General features: G+C 36.7%; 1 pseudogene; it reads right to left on the bottom strand.

Annotated features, from left to right (window-relative positions):
• LOC113178056 (OTU domain-containing protein 4 pseudogene) overlaps positions 1–25407 on the bottom strand; it is a 30998-nt pseudogene extending 5591 nt beyond the window's left edge.
• Between the last annotated feature and the right edge of the window lie 404 nt (positions 25408–25811).

Genomic DNA, 25811 nt, shown 5'->3' with positions numbered 1-25811 from the left:
CACTTCATTTTGCCTAAGTAGCTATGTAGATAATATCATGCAAAACTACCATAATGACTTAGTGGCTTGCAATGGTAAGTTTGTGTTCTCCATGGGAAATTTACATGTATTCTGGGCAGTTGAATTTAATTTGCATTCTCAGGAGCTCTCCTCAGGTTATCTTCTTCATGACAATGAGAATATTATATAATATCCTTCTTTATCTCTTATACTTTTTTACTTACATTATTTTTGATATTAATGTCATCATATCTGCTCTTTTGTTGAAAAAAGAAATTCATTATGTACATAGAATATCGTTTACCATCCTTTCATTTTTAGCTTAGATCTAAAGTACAGCTTTAGATTACTTTACAGATTGCATTCCATGTCTTTTGACTGGAGAGCTTAATCCATTTACAAATAAGATAGTAAAGCAAAAAGAAAAAAAAAAGATAGGAAAATCTTACTTTTGCCATTCTGCTATTTGTTTCATTTTATTTCATCAGATCTGCTGTCCTTTTTCTCTATTAAAGGATTTCTTTGTGCTTAGTTGATTTTGGGGGTGGGGGGTAAGGACATATTTTGATTCTTTTCTCATTTTCTTTTGTATAATTCCATAAATGTTTTCTTTGTAGTGTGTGACAGATAATTGCATGTAACACTTTGACTGATCACAGGGTGCTAAATGTTTGGTTAAACATTATTCTTTGCATGTTTGGGTGACTTGGATGAGACTAATATTTGAATTTGTACACAGAGTAGATTATTCTCCCTAATATGTGTGACCATCACCCAGTAAATTGAAGGGCTGAATAACACAAAACCCAACTTTATCCCAAGTAAAAGTGAAATACTTGCCTGGCTTTCTTCAAGCAAGTTTCATTTGTTTGTTTTTTTGGTTTTCCCCTTTCTTTTGGATTCAAACAGAAACATTGGCTCTTCTTGAATTTTGAGCCTAAAGCCTTCAAACTAGGATTAGACTCTTAGCTTTCTGGGCCTCAAGCTTGAGAACTTCAGGACTTTGAGATTTTTCACCATCTATAATCACTTCATCATCTCTCTTTTTAGTTTCCTCTTTGGAGAAAGTGCTCATTTTTTGTCTCTGTGATGCTATATTAAAGAGTGTGAGGTGCTGGGTTTGATCCTCAGCACCACATAAAAATAAATAAATAAAATAAAGGTATCATGTTCAACTACAACTAAAAATATTTTTAAAAGAGTGGATCTGGTCAACTTTTTATCTTTAGATAATGTTATAATCTGAGTATAGTTTATTGTAAGTAATATTTGGATCTTATGATTATATAAGCTCAGATTATTAAAAGGATTCACATAAAACAACGGGAAAAGAAAACATCACAGGAAAGTGTTGGAAGCTTAAGCAACCTGTAGATGCATTTCTCCTGGGTCCTTTCTCAGCCTCATAGTATAAATTTCATATCAGGATTATTAAACATTAAAATGTGTGTGAAGAATCTTCATGTCTGAAGCAAGCTCTGATGAAGTTTTCCTAAGGGTCTTTTATGCTCTACTGGTCACCTAGTCAAACAAGACTGTGTAACAAGTTAAACCAATTAAATCATTAGTTAGATAATCATTACTTGAGTATTGCAATTGAGTATCCTGAGTGCTACCTTGTCTTAAAATTTGAATAGCATTTTATAAATCAGTAGCTAACTCTAATCCATCCTTACCATGGTCAAGAATCAGATAATCATGAAATAAACATTAAAAATTCTTTCTTATATAATACCTAATTACAAACTTGCTAATTAAGTACTCTGTCCCACATCTAGAATATTTAATTCAAGATATCAAAGTGACACATTAAAAAATTGAAATCACGTTATATAAACTAGAAAAAGAAAATATATCTTACATAAAATGTAAAGAGGCCCAAGTGGGAAATACACATGAGAAATGAAAAAAAAAACCAAAAATACTTGCATTATATTCTCATTAGATCTCATGAATATTCTAAAAGCAGAAATTAACAACTTATGGACCATCTCTACCTGTCAAACTCTTCCTAGTAAAAAGTACATTGAACAACAGTGGCCAAGAAAATAAGCAGGACTTTCTGGAATTCAATTACAAATGGATCATTCCTTCCTTCACTTTTGGGAAATTATGTCTAATTTCTTTAAGCAGATATAATTCAGATGACAATATTTAGTTTAGTTCAGAAAGTTATACAAAGTGCAGTTGCTGTATATTTGAAATACCTGAAAGCTGTCCATTTTTCAAAAATTTTACTATTAGTTTACTTTAACTTATTGAGTTTTACTTCATTTTGGAATAGGATACATATATACAAGTAAAAAGGAAATTTATAGGAATTTTTATGAGTGATCTATTATTTATTAAATCTAAGAAGATAGACTTCTTAGAAGGTGAAATAGTTAGGCTTCTTAGCATTTTCTACATCCTAATAGGTCTGTCATCAAATAAACTATATAACATTTTAGAATTCCTCAGGAGTCAACATTAAGAGTTCACAGACTCCATAAGAAGGTTCAGAGACCTTGATATTATCTTAAACTACACAAATTAACAATGCTAATTAAATTTTGCACAATTATACTTTAATTTAGGAAATAAATAAAAATTGAAATAACATAATGCATTCATATAATTTTACCAAAAATTAAAAAATTTTATTTAACTTCTATGTTTCAAATTATTCAAATGAATCACTTCTTTCAGAAAATTAGTGGTGCTGAATTTTTCCGTGGATTGTGGTACAGAAAAATAATTTTCTTGATGAGTTATGTAATATCATCTTTCTTAATAAAACGTTTTATTCCATGTGAAATAGACCTCTAAAGTAATAATATAAATTAGCAAAATACTCCAAAGTGGACATTCATTAGGATCAGAATTAAATTTATGTGTAAAGGAAACCACTAAATGACTTACATTTTACCATACATCTTGAAGTATTCATTAGAATCCATTTTCTTACCTTTAATATTTGTTCCACATCATAGACAAAATCTTTTTGAAAATTACCATTTTGAGTACATTTTCATAATCTGTATTTTATTAAATATTATTATAATTGCCAAAGTAAATGAATTAAAACAAATTGTTCAGAGAAAAAAAGACACATTTGAGGTTTTGTGGACACATTTTATTAAATTTAAAAAAAAGGGAAACGTGCATATTTCTATGTTATTACAGAATTGGAAAATATGGATTGCATGTCTTCTATTGCTAAAGGTTTTATTGTGTGTAGGGACTCCTATTTAGAAATGAAAATTATAGGATTAAATAAATTCATAAAGAACTCATATCTCTTCCACACAGATTGTAAGGGGCAGGATTGGGGGCAAATAAAGTACATGTATACACACAGAAACACATATAGTACTCCAAGAATCATAGCAACTTCATTAATTATCTATTTTCTACTTAAGACTAGATGAGCAATTGCCAAATTTTTTTAATTTAACATTAATAAATCAGTATTTAAATAGTTAGGAATAATACCCCTCTGTAGAATATTCTCCATGTTTTCATGCACTGACACCAAAATTTTAACTAGAGTATGCAACATTAATCTTCTTGGAAAGGTAATTATCACCATAGATTTAACAATATCATATGTGTAACACAAGTATTCTGGGTATTCCAATGTAAATAATACAGATAAAATACTTTTGAGGAGGAAAGTGGTGTCATGATCAAGTTTATGTAGATATATAAAAATTATCTTTAAATAGTCTTATAGCTAAATGTGATGCCTTGTATGCATGTGTTCAATAAAATAAGATTATTAAAATCTATGACAAAAAAAGAAATGTGACCAAGGACATTACTAAAATATAGAATAAAATCAGATAAATGATTTTGAAAATTTATACTCTAATACATTTGAAAATCTTGAATACATTGACAAATTTCTATAGATATATGATCCACCTAAATTGAACCAGGAGGATATAGAAAATTTAAACAGCTCAACTTCAAGTCACAAAAATGACGATGCCACCAAAACCCTACCAACAAATGACTGGATAGATTTGCAGCCACATTCTACAAGATCTTCAAAGAGAACTAACATCATCATCCTCAAAATATATTGAAAATTTGCATTCTTTGACTAAAATCTCTTCAATCTCTTCAACCCCCAGCTTCTGATAATAATCACCATTTCACCCTGTTTCTATGGGTCTGACATTGTCAGATTCCACAAGTAAAGTGATACCATATACTAGTTGTCATTATGTACCTGATTTATTTCACCTAACAAAATGTCCCCCAGGCTCATTCCTGTTGTCATAAATAACAGGCTTTTCTTGTTTTTTTTTTAATATTTATTTTTTAGTTGCAGATGGACACAATTCCTTTATTTTATTCATATATTTTTATGTGGTGCTGAGGATCAAACCCAGGGCTTTGCATGTTCGAGGTGAGAGCTCTACTGATGAGCCACAACTCCAGCCCCATTCTTTACTTCTTTATGGCTAGATAGTATTCCATTGTGTCTATATGCTCTATTTTCTTTATCCATTCATTAGTTGATGGATACTTAGGTTGATTACATATATTGACTATTGAGAGTAATAATGCAATACACATGGAAGTGCAGATATCCCTTTGACAGGCTGGATTCTTGTCTTTTGGATATATATCCAGTAGTGGTATAAGTGGATCAAATGGTAATTCTATTTTTAATATTTTGAGGAACATATATATCGTTTTCCATAATGGCTGTGCTAATTTACATCTCACCAACAATGTGCAAGAGTCCTCTTTTCTACATCTCCTAACACTTGTTTAAGTTTATTATGTTTTAGATGTGATATGTCCCACAAAAGCTCATGTGAGAGACAATGCGAAGAAGTTTAGGAGTAGAATTGTTGGGTTATGAGAGTTTAACCTATTAATCTCCTAATAGGGATTACTGGAAATTAACTGTAGGTAGGTAGGATATGGCTGCAGGAGGTGGGTCATTGGGTTATGCCTTTGGGGTATTTGTTTTGTTCTGCTTTTGCAGAAGGGGAGGGTTCTCTCTCTGCTTCCTGATTCTATGTCCTAAACTGTTTTTCTCTGCCACACTCTTCTGCCAGGATGTTCTCCCTCACCTGACACACAAAGCAATGGAGTAAGCCATCTATGGATTGAAAACTTTGAAACCATGAGCCCAAAAATAATTTTTTTCTTCCAAAACAAATTTTCCATCCTGTAAAATTTTTCCTGTCAGTTCTTTTGGTCATAGCAGTGAAAAGTTGACTTAATTTTCATCTATGATAATAAATATTTTAATGAGTATAAATGATACCTTATTGTCATTTTATTTGACATTTCCCTTATTGATTAGTAGTATTGAGCATCTTTCATATTCACTGTACTTCTTGTCCCTTTTAATGAGAATGTCTAGTCAGGTCCTTTTCCCATCTTCTAATCAGGCTGTATTGTTACTATCGAGTTAAAATGGTTGTTTAACTTTCTGAATATTAATCCCTTATTTGGTTTACAAATATAGACTCTCAATCTGTCTATTGTCTATGTCCTTGTTGTTACCATTTCTGTACAGAAACATTTTAGTTTTTGTTGCCTATGATTTTGGGGTCCTATCCAAATAATTATTCCCCAGGCCAATGTCATGGAGTTTTCCCATATTTTAACCTATTTCTTTTATGGTTTGGTGTCTTATGTTGAAGTCATTAATGCATTTTGAGTTGATTTTTATATATGAAAGGAGACAAGGGTCTCATTTCATTTTCCTGCACATGGATATAAATTTTCCAATAATTATTGAAGACATTGTTCTTTCCCTATTATGTGTTCTTGGCATCTTTTTCAAAAAATAAATTGATCATAAATGAGTGAATATATTTCTGGGGTTTCTTTCTGTTTCATTGGTCAGTTTGTTATATGTCAGTAATTTTTTTGATTACTATATCTTTGAAATACATTTTGGAATCAGGAAGTTTAGTGGCTTTATGAGTTGAATTTCGTATTGTCTAAAATCATACATTAAAGTCCTTGAACCCAATATCTCAAAACATGGCTATATGTGGAGAGTTTCAATGATGTAATTTGGTTAAAGGAAGTCATTACAGTGGCCTCTAATCCAATATGACTAGTTTTCTTATAAGAAGAGGAGATTAGGATGCAAACATGGTCAAAGGGAAAACTACATGAAGACCCAGGGAGAAAATGGTCATGTGAATCTAAAGAAAGATTCTAAAGCTTCCTACACTTCAGAAGAAACCAAACCAGCTAACATCTTGATCAGAGAGGAAATAAATTTCAGTTGTTTAAGCAACCTAGACTATAGTATTTTGTATGGCAGCCCTAGAAATCTAATAACATATCAAATGTTCACCGCTGTTTGCCATTATGAGTGGGGCATTATTTAAATCTGAAAAATGTAACAGAATTTAAACTTCAAAGTAAATTATTCTTAATTCTATTTCTTATGAAATGCTCATGAAATTTTGAATCAAGTATATCTTGAATTAAAAGGCAACAAAACTACTCAATGGGCAAATCCTTTTATTTGGATATTCCTTTCTTCCTCCCCATTAATACACTGCTTTGATTTTAAATCTGACTTTACCATTTATTTGCTTTGAATCCATGGATAAGTTTCTAAATCTCTTTGTCCTAACATCCATTCTCAGTTTATTAGAATATTAGGTTAAATCTAATTAGCTGGGTAGTAACTGTAGGTAGTAGAATGTGGCTTCAGGAGGTGTTTCAATGGAGCATGCATTTGGGGTATTTGTTTTGTTCTAGTTTTGCAGAGGGGGAGGCTCTCTTTCTATTTCCTGATTTTATGTCCTAAATTGTTTTTCTCTGCCACACTCTTCTGCCTCACCTGACACCCAAAGCAATGGAGTAAAATGCACATAATTATGTCTGCCTCATACAGCTATTATGAGAACAATATTAATGATATAGACTGTCTGATAACTATAGGAAATAACTCAAAGTTGCAGAAAATAACTTCAGGAAGAAAATTTACCAAGCTAAAACTCTATCAAGTAAAATTACAATTTCCGAGTCAATAGATATTTGAATTAGTTTTTCTATGAATATTGGGTTTAAGGTAATTTCAATCTATAGAACAAATTATGTAGTTATGCATTTTAAATAACAGTGATTTTATTGCTTATTAATTAATAATATATTCAATATTATAATAAATATATAGTAATTTAATATGCAACAAATGCTGAAATAGCATACCAACTCTATGGATTAAATTAATTTATTAGTCAGCAAATATTAATATATGAAGATGAAACAGCAGAATTTAATTTAGATGAAGTTTGGTTTCACCTGATTTGACTCACTCATTTTCTAAGACAGTCTCTGAATTCCAAATCCTTTTAGCAGTTGAACACAAACATCAGATTTTATTGGTAGAATATTTTGCTTAGTGCTAAAGCCTACAAAGTGTACTTTTACTAGAGGAATAATTTTTCTATAAAGTTCTGGTTGAAAGTACTTTAAGTGATATAAAAATAAAAGCAGCAAATAGGAAAGTACAAGGCAACAACAGCAATATTATTTTGCAAACTTTTCCCTGAGCTATAACTAATCTGGTTAGCTTGGCTTAGAAGAATCATTCAGTGCATTCAATATTCTTCCCAGAAAATATTTAACTAGCTCAAATTCAAATGATAACATAGATGAAGAATAATTATAAAAAGGGAAGATTGCTATCACCTGGATGTGGCCTGATATTTAAATCTGTTTTGTATAAAGCAGAAATGTCAAGCTATTTAAACCCATTATGCCATTTTTAATTGTGAGACACAGAAATATATACTTCAAAAATCTTGTTTAAATTATTTTTAAAAAGTATAACTACTAAAATAATATCCTATAAAAACATATATAATGATGTCACCATTACTATTTAGTTCTAAGTAAACTTTTAAGACAGGAAACTTTTAAATTTAAATAATCATCTTAATGCATTATAATTATATATTTTTAGCATTTCTTTTCCCTAGTGGTTCACTAGACTAAAACTTTCCATACATTTTTTCTTGGGGTGGAAGGGCACTGAAGATTGAACCCAGGGGTGCTTCACTACTGAGTTACATCCCTGGTCCTTTCTATTTTTTATTTTGGGATTGGTATCACTAAGTTGGATTTCATTAAATTGCTGAGCCTGGCCTCAAAATTATAACCCTCCTGCTTCAGCCTTAACAGAAGCTGCAATTTTATGTATGTTCCACTGCACCTGGCTTGTTTATTTCATTTTTAAAATTATCAGTATTAAATACTTTAAAAGTGGCAGAAAAATCCTTTTTGGACAGTACAGTTTGCATGTTAACAAGACATCATGCTAATTCTTTACACAGTGTACTATTATACATAATAATTTTAATATTAAAGTATAACTAAATCAATGTATTTAGTTTACATTGACAATACTTCATTATTTCACTTGCTTAACACTATTCTTGTAATATCTGGTAGATAACAGGAAAAATATAGACATCAGTAAGCATGCAAATTATCCAAAATCACAAGAAATAAAGACATAAATAAAATGCAAAAGATAACTTATATTTTTACAAAGCAAGGTCCACTCACAGAACCAAAGTGGCAACCTGTGACTACCCACTCTTCACAACCCCAGAGGAAGAATTTAAATTGAGTCACACATACTAGTAAGCAGCAGTTTATAGTGGAAAGGAAAAAGATAAAAAGCACATTGATAAGGGAAAAGGGTAGAGAGTGGGGTCCTCTCAGAGAGGAGATGAACAGTGCAATCCCTGCTCCTGCCTTCCAGTTTTATTGGAAGTCTCAGAGAAATTTCCAGAGAGCCCTAACCAGGTCCACCTCTGAACTTTTGACTGAAAACAAGACTGCACCAGTTTTCCTAATCTCCACTGCACATGCTATTACCTATAGGCACAGAGGCAAAACCCAGACAGATGAAATTTGATATTATAATGACATGCAAAATTTCCAAAGGCAATTCTGGGTCACAATGGCCTATGCTGACATGTTCTAATTGAAACTTACAGATTTTATGGTTGGTGGGCTTTACATCTAATAATCCTGTCTTCCAAAAGTTCTGGAAACTTTGATCTACATAAAGGTCACAAGTTACCCTTGGAGGGTAACTTGCTCTTTGTATTGGTAAGGAGGTGTCTTTGGGCCTGCATTTCTCCTCCTGGTAACAGGTTGCTTGCTGAAGAATGTAACATATTTCATTGACTTAAGCCAGAGCTGGGCCAGAGAGGCCCGAAGTAAATTGCTTTTTTCAAAAAAGCACTGTCTATAGATTTATACCTTTAACCTCAGGTTCCCACTGCTCATGTATGTCTAATACCTATCAATTTTTATCACAAATTAATGTGTCCTCATGTATTACAGTTTTGGAGGCATACATTTAGCATCCAATTAGGACAGATGGTACCATTTACCCAGAAAAGAAACAAAGATCATCATTACTTTGAAATTAGTGAAAAGTTAACATGAGGCTAACAATTGCTGCTCTTCTGGAAACTGTGAAATTGCACAGTGTAAAGAACTGAACATAAATGGATAAATAAAATGAATCTATGAAATTACCTAAAATATTTAAAATTAGTATAAAGTATATGTTAAATTTCCACAAGTTTTGACTAATAATTAATTAGTTTCTCTCTGAAAATAATCAAGATATAGTACAGATGATGTTTTTCAGAAATAGCTATTATCTAAATCTTTTAATAAGTCTATAGTAAAACAAATCATCTCTAGAGAAAGTTATGGAATTTTTAACAAAATACTAAATTTTACTACCTTATTTAATGTAATAGTCACAAATATAAAAATGCAATCTGACATATATTATCATTTGTTAAATATAAATCAGTAAACTTGAATCCAAAAGTATTAGATTATCAATAATGACTCTGTCAAATATCTCTGCAGCTATCTCAAACACAACTATATTTGTGACTTAAAAATAATTTGTTTTTTAAATATATAGCAATTGCTAAAAACATATTTGACAATTTAATGACCTTTGTATAAAAGAAATATCATAACATCTCTTAAAAAATAGTTCACTTGACATTTTTTAAGTGTACCTAAATTACTACAGATGATTGTTCATTGAAGTTTCACTATTGTGTAGGAACATCCCTTTGTGTTCATTCTAAAATTATTTGATTCATTTATTCTTTTGTGCTAATAGAGTTACAATGAACTGTGAATGTTTTTGCATATATCTCTCGGTACATATGGAAGAATGTATCTCTGGTTTGATCCCTGGAATGACATTGTTCCAGCATGAAAATAACCATGCACAGCTTCACAAGATAACTTTCAACTGTTTCCCAAAGCAGCTACACCAATTACAAGCCAACATCAGTGTAAGAGTTTTCTTTGATTTACATTTTCGGAAAATACTGAGATTTTAATTTTTGCCATTCCAGATTGTATCAAATGCTATGCCTCTAAGACTTTGATTAGCACTTTCATGACTACCAATAAAAGGGAAAATAATTTATTTAGTTTATTGACTATTTCTCTCTTTTCTTCTATAAAATGTTAATTATTCTTCCGGGTAATTTTCTATCAACTTTTTACTTTTAATCAATGCATAGTTATTATTATGCATTGTTAGTTATTATTTAAATAATGATTCTCTGAGGGTTACATATTATGTATCAAAAATGTTTTCTACCCAGAGTGTGCTCTGTCTTCTTTTCCTTCATTGTGTCTTTAGAAGTATTATTTTAACATAATGTAATAGAATTATCACTTTTAATCGTGGATATATTTATGATTCATTTAAAAAATTACTCATCTTGAATTAAAACTATTTTCATATTAGTAAATTAGTAATATTAGTAAAATATATTTCTGTATTTTCTTCTAAAATTGTTCTGTTTTTCTTATGCCTCCTTTTATTTTTATGTGGGTCTTTTACCCTTGACTTATGGATTGAATCAATCCATAGTGACCATATAAAAACATGTGATTAATTATTTTGAAATCTGTTTAAAATACAAGGAGACCACCAAGTTGATGGTGTTAGGAGGATCTGCCTTTGGGAAACTAGGTCGTGAGGGCTCTATTCTCATGAATAGGATTAGTATCCTTATAAAAGAGACTTGGAGGAAGCTGCCTTCCACCATGTGAGGACATAGAGAAGATGCCAACTCTGAGGAATGAGGCACTCACCAGATATTGGATTTTCTGGAGCTTTGGTATTGGGCTTCCTTCCCAGCCTCAAGAACTATAATAAATAAATCACTGATCTTTATCAATTAAAAAACATGAGGAAATTTTCACAGGAACACATATATAGTAGTCCACAGATTCACATACAGACATATATTGTCGATTAACAGATACCGTGCTTTCTTTTAAAGTTCCTAAACATCCTTTGCAAAATCCAATGATAAATTTGGGGGCCATAAAAAAGAGTTTAAGTAAGTACAAAACTCATACTCTACAGATGCTAACCAAAATTAACAAAAAAATAAATTAATGTGTAAGATTTAACTATAGGCAGACTTAGACAGAAAAACACTTGGTAATTTGGTAATACTCTTGTACATGACTCTTGAATAAAATAGAACATTAACACCACAGTTAAACAGAAGATGATTTTTGGAACATTTTATATAAAAGCTCATTTTAATAAAAATGTCAATATTAAATGAGAAAAAAGGAAGGAAACAAAATTTGCCAATCAAGAATTTAGAAAACAAACAATGTGAACCTGAAGAAAGAATAAGTGTATTAATTAGATAAAAATTTAGTTAACATATTAAAATTAGAATTGATAAATAAAGAACTCTTCTGGGAAGGGAAAAATTGGGCAATACACAAAACTAACCACATGAATACTGGTAGGAAAATTTGAGACATATTCACACCAAAATTCCTGCACTTATACTTCCAGTATGTGAATACATAGTTGTAACAGACATTCTCAGCAATGTATCAGAGCTTCCTTTGAATTGCTGCTTTACAACCTGAGGGACATTATGACAATAAAGGCCACATAAAAGTTTCTAACTCTCCTTTACAAAAACAATACATATAAAAGCAATATTACAGTTTCCTAGTATAGAAGTAGGTTCTCATAGCGAAAGTCCAAGATCCCCTATAGCTCTGCAGGGAGAGAAAAGAATAACCACCATGAAATACATCATAGACTTCTCCAAAACAAAGGCCATGACTCTGAAGGAAAAGGACTCTGCCAAAGCTACATCCCACCTGTAGGAAGGGTACTTCCCTGACTCTAGTACAATTTAGTCTTCCTGCCTTATCTAAAAAGACAATATCAACAACAATAAAAACCATACAGCCAATAGCTGTCACTAAATCAAGGACACAGATTTAGAAAGCTACAGTTTTAATAAGAGTCTGGGGTCAGCTTGACCCCTGGAGAAGCACTGGTGAAAGACACAGAACCAAACAGAGGCCTACTAAAAGACTGAGATTTAACAAGAAAGCTACAGAATGTTCCTTTACCCTTTTTCTTTACTACCACACCAACAGGTTCTAGTGTAATGAAAGAGTACATAAGCTGAAAGAGTGCTACAAGACAGCTATTTTTGTTGAGAAGTAGTACTTGGTGAAATCAAAAGTCAAGAGGGGATGATAAACAAAAAGACAAAAAGATATTAGTGAATTGTGGAGCCTCTGTTACCTAAACCTAGAGCAAACATTAAATACAGTCTAACTCCTAGTTTGATGAACATGAATCCTTTCTTTAAAAGCCTCATTATTTCAGGTCCAATTATCAAATACAAGGCATCACAAAAATCAAGATGAAAACACAATTTAAAATGACAAAACAATTTTCAGAACCAAAATGACAATATTTTATATAATTACCAGATATAATATTTAAATAACTATTAATATGCAAAGTAATTTAATAATTTAAAGTAAAAGCAGATAAACACAAGAACAGTTGAGTAATGAAGGTGGAGAGATGAAAATTCTAAGTATCTAAAGGAGCAACAAGAAATTTAAAATGCACACACAGAGTAATAACAAGGAAACAGACCTCTGGGAGCTCAACATAGAGTGAGCACAGTTGGAGAATCACTGTGCTCCAAAACAAGTCAATTGAAACTCCCTAAACTGAATTGTAAAGAAGGAAAATAAATAACAAAAAACTCAACAAAATCCAAGAACCTACAGAAAATTTTCAAAGAATAATAAACACATTATTGAAATACCATAAAAGAAGAAACTAACATAAAATAAACATTTTTAAAATTAATGACATGCCAAACCCCAGATGAAGGAAACTCTGAGGAAAACAATTACTAAAAATCTGTGTCTAGGCATATCATATTCAAACTGCATAAAAACAGAAAACATAATAAACAGAAAAGCAGAAAACTAAACATACATACATACACACACAAAAAAATTATCTGTAGAGGGACAACTTATCTACATAGGGAAACAACAAAACTTATCTATAGAGGGACAAGGAAAGTAATTACATATTCTCAACAGAAATCACAAAATAAAAAAAATAATTAGACAAACTACTTGAAGTATTAAAAAACACTCTGAAAAATATATATCCATCAAAATAATCCTCTAAAATGTAGAAATATGACTTTTCTCAAACAAAATATGCAGAAATTCCAGGCCAACAGATCTGCCCTATAAAAATGTTAATTAAAAAAGAAAAAGTTCTCTAGGCAAATAAAAAAAAGGTCAAAATCACACCTATGTAAGGAAATGGAGAGCAAAGAAGAAGGGATGGATCAAGGTTTAAAACGGGTTTATTTTTCTTAATTGATTTGAAGGATAACTATTTAAGGCAGCAATTGTACAATATATGGGCCAAATATAGCATATGCCTAAGTGAAATGAATGACATAAATATCAGAAATGACAAAAAGAGAAAGTGACACATTATAAGTTACCTGTGACACATTTGAAGTGATAGAGTGCTCTCTGAAGATGGGCTTATGCTAGTTAAAGTGATATATTTTAAGTCTGGGTCAACAATTTAAAAAGTTTAAGAAAAAGAAAACTCTGTTAAGAGATAATTTGGAGTTATATAAAGTATTAAATTGAAACACAGAAGGCAGTAAAAGATAATGAGAGAAAGAAACAAAGAACAAAAACAAACAATAGAAAACAGATATTAATATGGTGAATATTCGTTCAAGTTATAGCAATAATAACTTCAAAATGTCTAAACACACTAACTAAAAGAAGTTTTCAGGGTGGGCACTTTATGTTGTCTGTAAGAAACACATTTTAAATATGAAGACTCAGATAATTTAAAAGTAAATTTCTGGAGAAATATCTACTAGGCTAACACTAACCAAAATGAGGCTAAAATAGTTACATTAATATGAGATAAAGCAGACTTTGGAGCAATGACTATGAAAGATAAAAAAATAATAAAAGGGCTAATTGTTCAGAAAGACATAAAAATCCTAAATGTGTATGTACCTAATAAGACAGCATCAGAATTCACAATCCAAAGCCTGACAGGGTTGAAAGGAGAACTCAACAAGCCTATATTAAAGTGTGTACAATAACCCTCTATCAGTAGTTGATCAATCAAAGAGCGATACAACAAGTACAAATATTCACGAACCAAAGAGTTCTACCTATTAGCTTGATGAAATTGACATGTACAGAATATTCCATCCAACAATGGAAGAATTTACATTCACATTTACATTAATATGAAAACTTGACAAAGATATAACATTTTCTGGGTCATAAAACATACTTAAAATTTATTTTAAAAATCATGACTAGAGTTGTGGCTCAGGAGTAGAGCACTTGCCTCACAGGTGTGAGGCACTGGGTTTGATCCTCAGCAACACAAAAAACTAAATAAAGAAAATGAAGATATTTTGTCTATTGCCAACTAAAAATTTTAAAAAAATTAAATTATGGGCTGGGGATGTGGCTCAAGTGGTAGCACACTCGCCTGGAATGCGCAGCGTTGGGTTTGATCCTTAGCACCACATACAAATAAAGATGTTGTGTCCACCGAAAACTAAAAATAAATAATAAAAATTCTCTCTCTCTCTGAGTGTCTCTCTCTCTTTCGCTCTCTCTCTAAAAAAATCAAAATCATACAAAAAGTTTTCCTCTATCATAATAAAATTTAAAGGATTCTTTGAAAAATATCTCAATATTATAAAATAAGTGACACAGTTCTGCAACAACCCACTACTCAAATTATCAAGAGAAGTTTAGAAATATTTTGAAGTAAATGAAAATGAAAATACAGATTACAAAAATTTGTGCAATACAGCTGAGCAATGCTTAGATGGAGTAATTTATAGCATTAAATTCTTTTTTAAAAAATATATATTTTTTTAAACATAGAGTGAGAGAGGAGAGAGAGAGAGAGAATTTTTTTTAATATTTATTTTCTAGTTCTCGGCGGACACAACATCTTTGTTTGTATGTGGTGCTGAGGATCGAACCCGGGTCACACGCATGCCAGGTGAGCGCGCTACCGCTTGAGCCACAACCCCAGCCCCAGCATTAAATTCTTATGTTGGAAAAAGAGTTCTAAAATCAATAACCCAAGTTTCAGTAGAAGTATAGCAAGTGAAGTTCTAAAGCAAACAAGAAATAAGAAAGGGGAGGGGGAGGATCATCAAATTTGAAGCAGAAATTTAAAAAAAAAATTGAAAAGCAGGAAATATTAAAGAAAATCAACAAAACCACAGTTGGTATTTTGACAATATAAATTAATAACAATTCTAGCCAGGCTAACAAGATAACGAAGAGAACACATAATAAGCCAACATTATAAAGGAAACAGAGACTATCATTATTAATCATGAATCTTAAAGATGACAAAAGAGAGCTATAAACAACCAGCCCTATAGCCACAAAACTGGCAGCCTAGATGAAGTGGACCAACTACTTAAAAAACACGAACTAAGAAAATTCACAAAAGAAATATAAAGTCTGTATAGCATTGTATATTTACTAAGAAATCCAATCAATAATTAATAACCTTTCAAATAGGAAAGTATCAGTCTCCAGTGTTTCATTGGTGAGTTCTACCCTAAATTTATAGTTTTCTAAATTTTCCACAATCTCTCCCCAAACATAGAATCAGAGGGCACACTAACACATTCTATAAGACCAGCAGCACCCTAACCAGATAAAGACATTGCAAAATAGGAAAAGTATAGAAATCTCTCTCTCGGTAACACAAACACAAAACCCCTCAACAAAATATTAGCAAATAAAATGTGTAAAAATGTACATACTGACAAAGTGGAATTTATTCTAGGTATACAAGGTTTAACATGATCTACTACATTACCATGCTAAAAGAAGAAAATACATGAGTTCAAGTAAAAAAAAAATTACTTAGCAAAATCCAATTTCTATTCATAATAAAAATAAAAAGTCCTTGTCTTATACAGAACATACACAAAACCCTAATGAAAACATCATACCTAATGTGAACAATTTGATGATTTTTCCAAGAGAAAAGCAAGGGTACACCTTTTCACTATTTCTATTCAACATCATATGGGAAGCCCTCACCAGTTCAAGAATAAAGAAAAAAAATATAGATTCAAAGGAAGAAACAAGGTGTTTTTATTTTTAGATGACATTGTAATCTATGTAGAAAATTCAAAAGAACAAAACCAAAAACTCTTGGAAATAAGTGCATATCGCAAGGTCACAGTATACAAGATCAATACTTGAAAGTACATTTTGGCCTCATAAAATGTGTTTGGAAGTATGTCCTCTGCTTGTATTGTTTGGAAGAGCTCAAGAGCTTTAAGAGTGGTGATAGAAGGGGAAGTGGACACCGGAAAATGTAGGCAAGAAGATACCAAGTGGCAATGTACAAGATAAGCAAGTTTAGAGATGTACTGTACAATGTGAGGACTGGGGTGATGAAATTGTACTATGTATGGTTTGAATTAAATGAGTATATTTTAGCTATTCTTGCTATGTAAAAAAAATGGGCAATGTAAGATGTGGGATGATGATATGCTAATTTTCTCCAATGTACTAACATTTTTATTCTGAATATCTTACAAATGTATTCTGAAGTTTGTATGAAGACGACAAAAATTTAGATAGCCATAATTTGGAGAAACTGCACTACTCAAAATTAATAACCTACAACTTCAGTTAAAAAAATAGGGTCTCATAAAAAGTATGTAATCACTTTGCATAGACACACTGACTCAACATAGAGACTTATAATTTTGCTTCCACCAATTAGATGTACTTGCAGGACAGTTGATTGAGGACATTAGATATGCAAGGGAAGAAGCAGAACATAGAATATCCATGCCTGTGTGAATCATGGCAAAGACAATGACTTCCTATTACAGTAGGTAGAGACACTCATTTTGCTACTAAGTTCACTGGATGGAGTTGAGTTTCAAACCACTGAATTACGTCACTAAGAGGGCATATGGTAATGTAACTAATGGCCTCATCTCAGTATATGGTATGAAAATGAATTCTAATTTGTTGTCATTAGTAAGAGGGTCCTAAGGGAACCCCCCTGTCCTCACAGGGTGAGAGGCTGCCTGGGAACATGTTCTCCAGTTACCTTTTGACTTCCACCTCCATGTCTCAGCAAGTGGACAGTATATGAAAACAGAACTTGACGCGTTATAATCTCATGCAGGAATACACTTTTTTCCTGGAAAATTTATCCCACGACACCTTAAAATCGCGACCCTTAGCCACACATTTTCCTGACTTTGATTGATTTACATAGTATTTGGAGTTTTTTTGGAAACCCAGCTCCAATGCAAAGCAAAATAAAAAGGCATGTAGATCTTTCACCATCCAAGATTTCCCTACTCAAAGGAAAGGTCCCTTTGGGACTGGAATTGAGACTTGGCGGGCACAGTCACCAGCCTCAGAAGATGGCTCCGCAGGTGTCTGAAATGTCGACGAGGACGGAACTCACAATCAGGAGCAAATACACAATGGCAGCTTGAGGACTTAGATTAAAACATACAAGGGACTTTCAGAGTGAGTTTGAAATCTGCCTTGTCGCACACTTTGCTTATTTTAAAAAATCAAATAGTTCTACAAGGCTTCAGACTAAAAGGGGGCCGTTCCTTCCCTGGTTTCCCACACCACCCCCTCACTCTTCTTCCTCCACAAAGCCACTGCCACTTCCAAACGTCATCTTTCCTTTTGGTACACATTTGCCTTTCTTGAAATAGCACCGCAGGCGGCCTTCTGTGGACATGATTATCCCTGACCAGCTCCATTTTCCTGGGGACTCCTTCCACCCCTCTCTGTCTCTGAGCCCACCTCCTGCTCATTCTTGGCAGCTCCCACGTAGGATGAGCACCAGGTGCCACGTGGTGAGCAGGCCCCAGGCAAACCTCAGAAGTGGGCCTTTTTCCCCTTGACTTCTCTGATAAAAATCTAGATGACTGGCAACTTTATTTCTTGCCATTTTGATGCTGTGAGGCAGCTTCTGATGGTGTTTTTAATGTGCCTGCAGGAATCTAATATAATTTGTTGTGGTGCACAGTGTGGACAGATCCTAAGCCTTCCCACATCAGCTAGGATGACCATATGATTTATCATCCCTACCAGAATACTTGATCGAGTCAAAGGGAGATGTGAGCCATCAGCCAGGACACAGTCTGGGAGCCCGGCTGTCCCAGGCACCCTGCAATGAGTGGTTGCTCTAATATTAGCTTATTTACTCTGTGGTTAGCCTGTGGTATGCCAAGAATGGCCGTGAAACTTCACAGCCGCCACAATGGAGCAAATGACCAAACGCCCCCAAAATGACATGATTTGGTGGAGAGGCCACAGCCAAAGATTCACAATGTTCTGTGGCACTTACTGTAGAGACAAGGACGACAACGCGTTTTCTGAATGGGTTGATATTCCTAAGCAGAGAAAACCAACCAACTGTTGCTTTTGATCTTCCGCTTCATTTCAGATACTTTGAAACATGTAAATTCTTTGGATGAATGTAAATCATTAAGGACATGTTGGATTGAATAGCCTATTAGGGTAAAAAGGCCATGGGCTTCTTAGATAATAAAGAGATGTCACACCTCCTTGGACAATAAACAAATTATTTAAGAGGCTCCAATGTTCATGGCTCTGCGATGTCAACATTTTTGTGGTAGAATAATGGAGTTGGAGTGGCCTTTGATGAGGCTGTCTGAGCAGAAAGTACTGCTTCTCAGCAGTACCTCTCCTCCACTGTGGCCCGTCCCAGTGACATTGGTGGTCCAGGAGCTTGGCTTTGTTAGCTGAGCTATGGAGCTGCTACCATGCCTGATGCTCCCAGCCAGGGGCAAGGCCAGGGAGCCCACAGATCCAGTGGAAAGACATTTCCACCAGCAGGAATCTCATGAGCAAAAGCCCCTGGGGCAGGCAGTTAAGGGGTTTGGGGGAAATGAAAAGCAGAGAGAACTGTTGAGGGCAAAGAGCATCTGAACTAGAAGCTCATGGATGGGACCATGAAGGATCCTGAAAGCCAGTGTGCAGAGCTGGGACTTGGTTTCATGGGCTTCTTTTTCTCCAAGGATGACAGTAATCTTAAAACGGGAGGGTTAGGAGAAGCATCCCTTGGGAGGCGTCGGCAGGAGTCCAAGGCCAGCGAGGGCCGGGGACTGCAGCTGCCTTCTCCAGGCCTCCAGAAGCCACCTTTCATTTTGCCAGATGGGAGTCGCAGAAAACTGGGAAGGGAGAAAAGCTCATCATTTCCCAAAGAGCAGGAGAAGCTGGGTTCTGGAACACACAGATGATACGTTGGATATTAATATTGGTTCTGAGCAAAGATTTCAGCAGATCTTTGAAGAGCTAGCGTGTTGACACTTGGCAGGAAAGGTAGTTCCTCAGAGCCAAGCCGACTAAGTTCCTCTCTTCATGGTGTTACCAGATTGGGTTTCCAGAGCCGTGGCGGAAATTCTTCTCCAATCTCCTCAACGAAACGGAGGAAGGTGGGCAGGGTGGGCAAACAGCTTGGCAAGAGCCCAGATATAAGCAAATGGATGATTAGAGGTGCAGGCAGGTGTCCCCAGTGCTGCCCTCGGGCTCTGTCCACATCCTACCCTGATGATGTGCTCATCAATGACAAGGGTGAGGAGACCTTAATGGGTCCATTATGGCACATTCTCTGCTGTCACAGAGCTGATGTGTTACATGTCAGACTTAAGAGTTTAAGAGATTTTGGTTGTAAAAGGATGGATGGAAACCAATAAGATGACATTTAACAGGGATAAAGATAAATCCTGTCTTTGGATAGAAAAAATTAACTAGCTCAGTATAGGATGGAGAAGACCCAAGAGCGGTTCATCTCAAACAGACTGATGGTCTATAATTGACCGGAAGTTCAATGTGAAACAATAGCCCACATCCTGGCTGCTCAAAAAAAATCAATATAAACTTTGGGTGCATCAACAGACTCAAAATATTGAAGGTATTAAAGGGAAGTGCTTCCAGGTCAGAGCGTTCTGGGGTTGTCGTGTGTAGTTCTGGGTACCAGGATCAGGGGAGAGGACTTGGGGAGGAGGGGCCCATGCATCTAGGCAAATGAGGGTCTAGAAGCTGTCACATGATGGGCAGGGAGGAAATGGGGACGTTACTCTGAGACACGAGGGCAGTCTTCCAAGCATTTGAAAGTCTGTCGAGTGTAACAGGTGGCCAATTTTGTCTGGAGGGTTCATTCATTCATTCAGTAGCTTTTTTCTCACTGACAACTACATTCCACATTGTGTCAAGCATGATGGGTGTTAGAGGCATGTGATCTCCCAGGAGAGTGGACACAGGGTCCCACGGGCTGAGGTGGATTGACATTAGGGATACATAAGGGAAGCACAAGGGGTAGACTTGCTTGTGCCTACAGAGGCCCATTCATGCCTACCTGACCAGGCAGTCAGGGTGCTGGTGGGCCAGGAAGGCGGGCACTTGGGACTGGGGAATGGTGCTGACTGAGGTCCAGAGTATTCAAACACATGGCCGTGAGAGCCGTGAGCTAGAGTTTGCGGATGGCATGGTGTGACAGGGGTGTTGGATGCCAAAGATGGCCTTCGAAGCAGGACAAAGTCTATGCCAAGATGCTTGCACTTAATAGTAGGCAATAGAGAATGAAATGACATCAAGTACCTTGTCTCTTTGTGCAAATTAACCCTCAAGTAATGAAGCTGAGCTGGGGGCTTAAGCCCCCCACTACCATTGCAACATTTCAGAATAGATGAAAACTTAAACCAGGGCAGAGGGAGATCGAGTTGACCAGACAAAAGCAGGACCTACAAAGGATGCTTTGGCAAGGGCGATTTGGGCTAAAAATAAGCAACAGTCTATTTAATCATTGAGGTTCTTCAACTTGTGAAAGGAGCTGAGTGACCACTTGTCAGGGATGCCATAGAAACGACAGCTGCATTGGCAGGCAGGTGGGACCTCACAGGGCTTAATGTCCCTTATCGGTGCTAAGAATTGGTGATTATCTCTCACAGTGTGGAGTGATGATTTCATCATGAGAAAGCATGTTTCATATTTTAATATCAGTAATGAAAGGTAGCATTGCTGGTTCTTGGTTTTGAGATTCTATGCTAACAGTATGGTCTTGCTAGAACTCCCGGAGCAAGAGACCACAGACTAGGCAGTTGAACAACAGGCACTTGCTGTCTTTCTGGAAGCTGGAAGTCCAAGATCAAGGTGTGGGCAAGGTTAGTTTCTCAGAGGTACAACGGAAGGACCAGGTCCAGGCCCCCCTCCTTGTCTGTAGATACAATTTTCTCCCTGGCCACCATCTTTCTTCCTTGAGAAATTGTGTTCACATTTCCCCTTCTTATGACACTTGTCACATTGGATTATGCCCCAGTATAATGACCTCATTTTTACCTGATTGCCCCTGTAAAGACCCCATCTCTGAATATGTCACATTCTGAGGTCCTGGGGGTTAGGACTTCAGCACAGGAATTTGGAGGGGACATAATTCAGCCTATAACAGTAACTGAAGGTCAACTCTGGTCTTAGAGAGAAACCACAGCCCCTAACAGGATCTCTGAGCCCTCCTGTGAGCAGGCCCCCTCTGCCACAGTGAAGTCCTAGGCTCCTCGGTGCCTTCATCTGCCAGAAGTGGACTCCCCAGCTCAGTGCTCCCCTCTTGTCCCTCAATTTCCTCCTCAGGCCAATTTGGATCCTCCAGAACTACTAGAATCCTTCCATTTTTGTTTCATAGCACTTATTATTTGTAATTACGAATTATTTTGCCATCAGCATGCCTCTGCATATTCCTGGGGGAACATGCTTTAAATATCAACTAGGCCCAGGTAGCTGCATTTAAAGGAAAGACTCACAATCCAAGTAAAAATATGTGTTCTTACTATGTTCAGTACCCGTGGCAACTCTCTAGTCCATTTCATAATTTTAAATTGTGGTAACAGAGAACATAAAATTGACCATTACATTCATTTTTAAGGGTACAGCTCTGAGGCATTGTCAGAGTCACATCATTGGGCCACCATTGCCACCATCCCTCTCCAGAACTTCTTCATCATCCCAAACTGAAACTCTGTCCCCATTCCATCTCCCCAACGCCCCCGGCACCCATCATACTATTTTCCAACTCTATGAATTTGTCTACTCTTAGAGCTTGATATAAGTGGAGTCCTGTAGCATTTGTCCTTTGGGGACCAACTTACTTCACTCTGCACTATGTCCTCAAGGTTCATCTATGCCATAGCATGTGTCTGAATGCCCTCTCTTTTAAAAATGGAATGTTCCGTGGTCTGGCTCTCCCGCCTTGTGCTTCTCCCATCGTCCATTGGAGTGTACTTGGTTTACTCCTACTTTGGGCTACTGTGCACGATGCTGTCATGAACACGGGTGTACAAATACCTATGAAGTCTCTGCTTTCAGTTCTTGTGAGAACATACCCAGAAGTGGAATTTTCTATTTCATTTTTAAGGTGCTGATTACAACCCTATAACCTGAGTTCATGGCCACCTGCAGTTGGAAAGACTCTATGTTTTCTGTGCTGCACCTTCGGCCCCAAGCCTGGTGTCTGGCACTGTGTAAATGTTCTTGGAAGCCTGTTTCATTAAACAATAGATGTCCAAGGCTTCATGTTTCTAAGTAATTTTTTTTATTGCTCTCTATGAATAAAGGCTACAGAGCTCCCACTTTCTTTTCTCTTTTTTCACACATTATACAAATGCTGTTATTAATTCCACTGAACACTATGGTTACATTGTCCTACAGAGTGTACATCATTTATTACAATGACAACATTTTCTGGGCTTAGGCCACAAATTACCTCAAAATGATGTGGAATCACAGTCTGTTAAAATAATTGGGAAAAATATCACACATTATTAATTAAATCTTCAGAGATTTTTCTTGAACTTTCTCCATGAATTCTTTTTTTAGTGTCATGTAGATTAAACCTAATTGACTTAATGTTAATATGCTTGAAATGATTCTATATATTTTTTTAAGCCTAAGGTTTTATCATTGTGGGAAAAACACAGCTGTTGGATACCCTAGGTTGAGTGTAATGATGATCTTTATTGACTCAAAAGCAAGTGGACTGAGTTCTTCCTTGTAATTCCACTCTAGTGGAATTAATATCTTCTAAGAAAATCTCCAGCTCAAATTTGCAACTGAACTTTTAAACAGAGTTTTCCTTTCCCACTTCTGAATTTTCTTTACTTCCAAACCTCAGCTGTGGTGACCAGATAGTATTCTTTTACCATTCAAACTCAGGAATACAAAATAAATATTTTTTAAAAAGTCACTAAGGAGAAGCAACTTCTTAAAAATATTTATTTTGTAGTTATAGGTGAACACAATTCTTTATTTTTTAGGTGGTGCTGAGGATCAAACCCAGCACCTCACACATGCCAGGCGAGCACTGTACCTCTGAGCCCCAGCCCCAACCCAAGAGAAGCAACTTTTAATCATGTATTCATAGTTAACATTTCCCTTCCTAGTTCAGAAATGCCACGCCCGGATTATGCCAAACCTCCCCTGGATCCTGAAGCTCGAGATTGGGAGGTTGAACAGAGTGTGAAATTGGGCACCGAAGAGGGGATGGGTGGCAAATGAGAAAACAGGAGGGCAAACTCAGAATGTTCATCGTGTTCCGTGTCGCCCTTTGGAAGCTCTCTCTGCACAGCACCTGCCTCTTAGAAATGCAGGGGACAGGGAGACCTTTACTTGGCCCTTTTGTCAAGTGTCTTGGGCTCTCATTTCCCTTCCCTGATGAAGTCCTCAAACATGTGTCCTCCTCTTGGCATCCAGGAACCTGATTTCCATTCCCCCTGCCCCCTGAGATGCTCCAGGTCACCTGGGAGCCTTCTGCCACCAGATGAAGGGTCTTTCCCCATTTGCATCCTCCCTGGCCTTCTGCAGAGGACCCTGCCAAGCACTCACCCCCGGAAGCTGTCTGTGCTCTCAGCTTCCTGCACCACATCCTCCGGGGAAATTCTGGCCTCTCCAACTGCTCCTTTGGAATTTCCTTCTCCCCCCCTTGCCAAGCTCTGCCCCATCTCCCCTCTGACTTTCCACTCTCTCCTTTAGAGAATTCACTTACAACTCTTTGCCAAGGACTCCTAGAGCCCAACCCTCTCACTCCAGCTGCCACAGGGCACTCCTCACTGGAGGTTTCGCTGTCCTTGCCTATCCCCCTGGTCCACCTTGGTTCCTCTATCCAGGCCCTCAGTGCTCATTTCTGGAACACTCAAGACACCCTGGGCTGCTCCAGCAGCAGTCCCTGACCCCTGGTGTCCAGGTCACACACAGACTCAGCTCCCAGCCCCATTCTCATCAGCATGTGCACCCATGAAAACCTCCACATAGCCCTCCATCTCCTGCAGGGTCTTGTTTAGTCCCCTCTGGCTCTTGGAACTCTCTCCCCTGGCTCCTGGCCCTCAGTCCAATCTCATTCTGCTAATCTCTGCTACATGAGCCATCCATTTCCACCAGGCAGGGCAGGCTTCTTGGCCCCTCTGCAGGTCCTGCTGGCCTTCTTTCCTGCAACATCCTTAGGACGTCCTGCCCACTGTCCTTCACCCACCTAGGTCTTTCAGCCTTTATCCTCGATATATCGTCCCTTGTCAACAATCCTTGTTTTCCTTAAAGAACAGGCCTTAAATGTCCCCCTTTGCCTGCAGCACCTAACAGCAGCCTGGTTTCCCCATAAACTAAATGGGCCACACACAGAGTGACAGACCCCGTCCCCCACCCTGCCATCTACTGGTATCTATTCTAGTAGTTTCCAGAAAGACAGGCCTCCAGACCTAGGGAGGCCCAAAAGTTCCCTAACAATAGCTCATACATCCCCCGCTATGTTCAACCTACACAGGTTCACACCTAAAACTTCAGATTTGCCCATATAACTCAAGGGACGAGTGGTTGTGCATCAGAGGTGTAAACGTCACACTGTCGCTTCTGAACCAAGTCCATCGGGGTTAGAGCCCCCTCACCGCTAGTGCCCGCACTGTCATCACTTCTGGCCATGGGTAGTTAGCTCAGAAGGTTGACCTAGCTTTAATAGGGGCAGGAAAAGTTGCAAACTCGCGGATGGGCTCGCTTCTCCCGCTACGGTACTTTGTCCTGACCCTCAGTCTCGCCCTGACTGAATGAAGGCAGATGCGAGGCTGTGACTGTGACGGGCAGGGCTGCCCTGGGTGGGAAGCCGCGGAGGGTGGCAGCTGCGCGCTGTCCTGGCCGAGGCAGGGCCCGCCGCGGGGGGAAACGGGCTGCAAGGGCGCGCTCGGAGGACGCGGCCCCAGGGAGGCGCCCGGCCAGTTGTCCGCGCTGGGTCCCGGAGCTGCGCACGGCGCGAGGACAGCGCTTCCGCCGAGCATGGGCAGGGTCCCGCGCCCCTGCTCGCGGCCTCGCCCTTTGTCCCCGCGAGGCCA

This window comes from Urocitellus parryii, assembly GCF_045843805.1.
Source record: "Urocitellus parryii isolate mUroPar1 chromosome 8 unlocalized genomic scaffold, mUroPar1.hap1 SUPER_8_unloc_2, whole genome shotgun sequence".
NCBI classification, from domain to species: Eukaryota; Metazoa; Chordata; class Mammalia; order Rodentia; family Sciuridae; genus Urocitellus; species Urocitellus parryii.
The sequence above is the reverse complement of the archived record's forward strand: the minus strand, read 5'-3'. Positions and strand labels throughout refer to the sequence as shown.